Here is a 6,000-nt window from a genome sequence, read left to right on the forward strand (position 1 = left end):
ACACCTCACACACTCCAGTCACTGTAAGGGTGCAGGGCGCAGGGGGGGTGGCGCCCTGGGCAGCAATATATACACCTCTTATGGCAAAAGACAATATACATGTACAGGTGGGCACTGTACATGTATATAAAAGAGCCCCCGCCATATTTTTGTAAGTTTTGAGCGGGACAGAAGCCCGACGCCGAGGGGGCAGGGCTTCTCCCTCAGCACTCACCAGCGCCATTTTTTCTCCACAGCACCGCTGAGAGGAAGCTCCCCGGACTCTCCCCTGCTTACACACGGTGAAGAGGTGTTTAAAAGAGAGGGAGGGGGCACATAATTGGCGGATAACATTATACAGCGCTGCTGGGGAAAAACATTTTGTGTTGGTCTCCAGGATCATTGCGCTGGGGGGTGTGCTGGCATACTCTCTGTCTCTCCAAAGGGCCTTGACAGGGATACTGTCTTCAGGAAAGGGGTTCCCTGTGTGTGTGAAGTGTGTCGGTACGCATGTGTCGACATGTTTGACGAAGGCTCGCTCAATGTGGAGGGGGAGTGCTTGAATGTCATGTTGCCGTCGGCAACGCCGACACCGGAATGGGTGGTTATGCTGAATGTCTTGAATGCAAATGTTAATCTATTGCATAAAAGGTTAGACAAGGCAAAAGCTAGGGATCAGTCAGGTACCCAGTCCATGCCTGTCCCTGTGGCGCCAGGCCCTTCGGGGTCTCAAAAGCGCACCATATCCCAGATCGATGACACAGATACCGACAGATACTGACTCTAGTGTCGACTATGAAGATGCAAAATTACAGCCGAAAGTGGCAAAAGGTATTCGGTACATGATTATTGCCATTAAAGAGATTTTGCATATTACTGAAGAACCCTTGGTCCCTGACACGAGGGTACACATGTATAAAGAGAAAAAGCCTGAAGTCACCTTTCCATCATTTGAACTAAGTGAATTGTGCGAAAAGGCTTGGGAATCTCCGGATAGGAGACCACAAGTTCCCAAAAGGATTCTTATGGCGTATCCTTTTCCACAAACTGATAGGATACGCTGGGAATCTTCGCCTAAAGTAGACAAGGCGCTGACACGATTGTCCAAAAAGGTGGCACTGCCTTCTCAGGATACGGCTACCCTCAAGGAACCTGCTGACCGCAGGCAGGAAATTACCTTGAAGCACATTTACACTCATTCAGGTACTATTGCTAGACCGGCTATGGCGTCGGCCTGGGTTTGTAGTGCGGTTGTGGCATGGGCAGATTCCTTTTCTATGGAGATTGACACCTTAGATAGGGATGCTATTCAAATGACCATAGAGCATATCAGAGATGCTGCCTTGTATATGAGAGATGCTCAGAGAGACATTTGTTTATTAAGCTCCAGAATAAATGCTATGTCTATTTCTGCTAGGCGGCTCTTGTGGACCGGATAGTGGACGGGAGATGCCGATTCAAAGTGGCATATGGAGTCCTTGCCTTACAAAGGGGAGGAGATGTTTGGAGACGGCCTCTCGGACCTTGTCTCTACGGCTGGTAAGTCGAATTTCTTACCTTATGTCCCCCCGCAGCATACAAAAAAGGCACCTCATTATCAAATGCAGTCCTTTCATTCCAATAAAAACAAAAAGGTACGGGGATCGTCCTTTGTTGCCAGAGGGAAAGGTAGGGGAAAGAAGCTGCACACCGCTAGTTCCCAAGAGCAAAAGTCCTCCCCTGCCTCTGCAAAGTCCACCACATGACGCTGGGGCTTCCCGGGGGGAGGCAGATCTAGTGGGGGCTCGTCTTCGGTTTTTCAGCCACATCTGGGTTCACTCGCAGATGGATCCCTGGGCATTAGAGATTGTTTCTCAGGGATACAGGCTGGAATTCGAAGACTTGCCTCCTCACCGGTTTTTCAAATCGGCTCTTCCGGCTTCCCTAGCTAGTGTTGGCGGCAATCCAAAAATTGTATATTCAAAAGGTGATTGTCACAGTTCCTCATCTCCAGCAAGGAGAGGGATATTACTCGACCCTGTTTGTGGTTCCGAAACCGGACTGTTCGGTCAGACCCATTTTTAACCTAAAATCTCTGAACCTGTACTTGAAGAGGTTCAAGATGGAATCACTCAGGGCGGTCATCGCCAGCCTGAAGGGGGGGATTGGATGGTGTCCCTGGCCATAAAGGATGCATACCTTCATGTTCCGATATTCCCCCCTCATCAGGCGTTCCTGAGATTTGCAGTGCAGGACTGTCACTACCAATTTCAGACGTTGCCGTTTGGGCTTTCCACGGCCCGAGGATTTTTACCAAGGTAATGGCGGAAATTATGGTGCTCCTGCGCAGGTAGGGGGTCACAATTATCCAATACTTGAACGATCTCCTCATAAAGGCGAGATCTCGGGAGAAGTTGCTGGTCAGTGTGTCTCTGTCCATGAAGACGTTGCAGATACACGGCTGGATTCTCAAAATACCAAAGTCCCAGCTAGTCCCTACAACGCGTCTGACCTTTTTGGGCCTGATTCTAGACACAGACCAGAAAAAGGTTTTTCTTCCAATCGAAAAGGTTCAGGAGCTCATAGCCATGGTCAGGAACCTCTTAAAACAAACAAAAAGGTTTCAGTGCATCATTGCACGCGGGTCCTGAGGAAGATGGTGGCTTCATACGAGGCCATCCCTTTCGGCATGTTCCATGCAAGGACCTTTCAATGGGACCTCTTGGACAAGTGATCCAGGTCCCATTTACGAATGCATCAAAGGATCACCCTGTCTCTCAGGACCATGGTATCTCTCCTGTGGTGGCTGAACAGTGCTCACCTTTTAGAGGGTCGCAGGTTCGGCATTCAGGACTGGGTCCTGGTGACCACGGACGCAAGCCTCCGAGGCTGGGGAGCAGTAACACTGGGAAGAAATTTCCAAGGTCTCTGGTCAAACCTAGAGACTTGTCTCCACATCAACGTCCTGGAGTTGAGGGCCATATACAACGCCCTATGTAAAGCGGAGGAATTGCTTCGGAGAAAACCGGTTCAGATTCAGTCAGACAACGTCACGGCAGTGGCTCATATAAACAGGCAAGGTGGAACAAGGAGCAGAGTGGCCATGACAGAAGCGACCAGGATTCTACGCTTGGCGAAAGGCCATGTAAGAGCACTATCAGCAGTGTTCATCCCGGGGGTGGACAACTGGGAGGCGGACTTCCTCAGCAGTCACGACCTGCATCCGGGAGAGTGGGGACTTCATCAAGAAGTCTTCGCACAGATCACGGATCGATGGGGACTGCCTCAAATCGACATGATGGGATCCCGTCTCAACAAAAAGCTAAAGCAGTATTGCGCCAGATCAAGGGACCCTCAGGCGGTAGCGGTAGATGCTCTGGTGACACCTTGGGTGTTCAGATCGGTCTATGTGTTTCCTCCTCTTCCTCTCATACCCAAAGTGTTGAGAATAATAAGAATGAGCAGGGTCAGAACAATCCTCATTGTTCCAGATTGGCCACGGAGGACTTGGTATCCGGAGCTGCAAGAGTTGCTCACAGAAGATCCGTGGCCTCTTCCTCTAAGGCAGGACCTGCTGCGGCAGGGGCCCTGACTGTTCCAAGACTTACCGCGGCTGCGTTTCATGGCATGTCGGTTGAACGCCGGATTCTAGCGGAAAAAGGAATTCCAGAGAAAATAATTCCTACCCTGATCAAGGCTAGGAAAGATGTGACGTTAAAACATTATCACCGTATATGGCGGAAATATGTTTCTTGGTGTGAGGCCAGAGCTGCTCCTACGGAGGAGTTCCATTTGGGCCATCTGCTTCACTTCCTTCAAACAGGAGTGACTTTGGGCCTAAAATTAGGGTCCATAAAGGTCCAAATTTTTGCCTTATCCATTTTCTTTCAAAGAGAATTAGCCTCTCTGCCTGAAGTACAGACTTTTGTGAAGGAGGTGCTGCATATTCAGCCTCCCTTTGTGCCTCCGGTGGCGCCTTGGGATCTTAACGTGGTGTTACGTTTCCTCAAGTCACCTTGGTTTGAACCACTCAAAACTGTGGAGTTGAAATACCTCACGTGGAAAGTGGTCATGTTGTTGGCATTAGCTTCGGCTAGACGTGTTTCAGAATTGGCAGCTTTATCACATAGTAGTCCATACTTGGTTTTTCACGTGGATGGGGCAGAGTTGAGGATTCGTCCTCAATTTCTGCCAAAGGTGGTCTCATCTTTTCATATGAACCAACCTATTGTCGTACCTGTGGCTACACGGGACTTGGAGGATTCCGAGTCCCTGCATGTGGTCAGGGCTTTCAAGATTTATGTGACCAGAACGGCTAGAATCAGGAAGACTGAAGCTCTGTTTGTTCTGTATGCGGCCAACAAGGTTGGCGCTCCTGCTTCAAAGCAGACTATTGCTCGCTGGATCTGTAACACGATTCAGCAGGCGCATTCTACGGCAGGATTGCTGTTACCGAAATCGGTTAAGGCCCATTCCACTGGGAAATTGTGCACTTCTTGGGCGGCTGCCCGAGTGGTCTCGGCATTACAGTTGTGCCAAGCAGCTACTTGGTCGGGGTCTAACACCTTTGCAAAGTTCTATAAGTTTGATACCCTGGCTGAGGAGGACCTCCTGTTGCACAGTCGGTGCTGCAGAGTCATCCGCACTCTCCTGCCCGTTTGGGAGCTTTGGTATAATCCCCATGGTCCTTACGAAGTCCCAGCATCCTCAAGGACATTAGAAAAAATAAGATTTTACTTACCGGTAAATCTATTTCTCGTAGTCCGTAGAGGATGCTGGGCGCCCGTCCCAAGTGCGGACTTCTTCTGCAAGACTTGTATATAGTTATTGCTTACATAAGGGTTATGTTATAGTTTATCGGTTGAACCGTGGCTATGTTGTTGTTCATACTGTTAACTGGGTAGTTTATCACAAGTTATAAGGTGTGATTGGTGTGGCTGGTATGGATCTCGCCCTTAGATTTACAAAAATCCTTCCTCATACTGTCCATCTCCTCTGGGCACAGTTTCCCTGAGGTCTGGAGGAGGGTCATAGAGGGAGGAGCCAGTGCACACCCAGAGTCCAAAGCTTTCTTAAAGTACCCTATCTCCTGCGGAGCCCGTCTATTCGCCATGGTCCTTATGGAGGCCCAGCATCCTCTACGGACTACGAGAAATAGATTTACCGGTAAGTAAAATCTTATTTATGCTTCCTTATTTCTAATTGATCCCTTGTATGTGTTACTGTTATTTGCTGTGTCAGCCTTTATGTGTGTTCTGTGTAATAATCCTGAAAGTAGTGCTGCTACCGATCTCATATCATTTGTAGTAACTTGGAAAAGATGAGATATGAGGTGCACTCTGGAAGCTTATAGGGGGTTAATCAGAGATGAACGCAGATGTGATATCACGCAGCCCCTGGAAAATGGTCCTGGCCCACCCGCGTTCACCCCTCAGGGATGCGGCCACAATGTGTGTGTCTGCGTGGCCGCTGCGCACGTGCATTTTGTCACCACCAGCAAACTGCTGCGGGCCGCTATTGCGGTTGGGCCTGAATGACCCCCATAGGGTTTTGGCTCTCCTGATGTGTATCTGTTTTACTTACCTGCAATACTATAATTAACTTGAATTGTTTCTGTGCTTTAAGGATATTTTATCCATGTTGTGCAGAGTAAAGTATTTTTTAAGTGTAAAATATAGAGAAAAATCTGTGTATTAAAGATAAGAAATATAGTTGTTTAAAAACAAAAGATTTCCGTTGAATCTTTTTATGTGTCTGTGTATTATCTTATTTCCAGATAATTGTCGCTATGATGGCAGAAACAATTTCCTGTTAATGTGTCACTTGTATTGTTACTTTTGTGTCCAGCGGGTGGGCTCGGAAATGTTATCCTTTTCCTCGCAGCCCCAGTTGCTGGAGAAAATGAAGGAGGGGCTGTTGACGGGTCACGTTCCGCTTGAGTTGACAATTTTCTCACCAGCAGGTCTTTCCACCTCTGCAGACTTGTGTCCGGAAAGAGAAATACAACGTAGGCTTTAAACCTAGGATCGAGCACAGTGGCCA

This window comes from Pseudophryne corroboree (assembly GCF_028390025.1).
Source record: "Pseudophryne corroboree isolate aPseCor3 chromosome 3 unlocalized genomic scaffold, aPseCor3.hap2 SUPER_3_unloc_17, whole genome shotgun sequence".
Taxonomy (NCBI): domain Eukaryota; kingdom Metazoa; phylum Chordata; class Amphibia; order Anura; family Myobatrachidae; genus Pseudophryne; species Pseudophryne corroboree.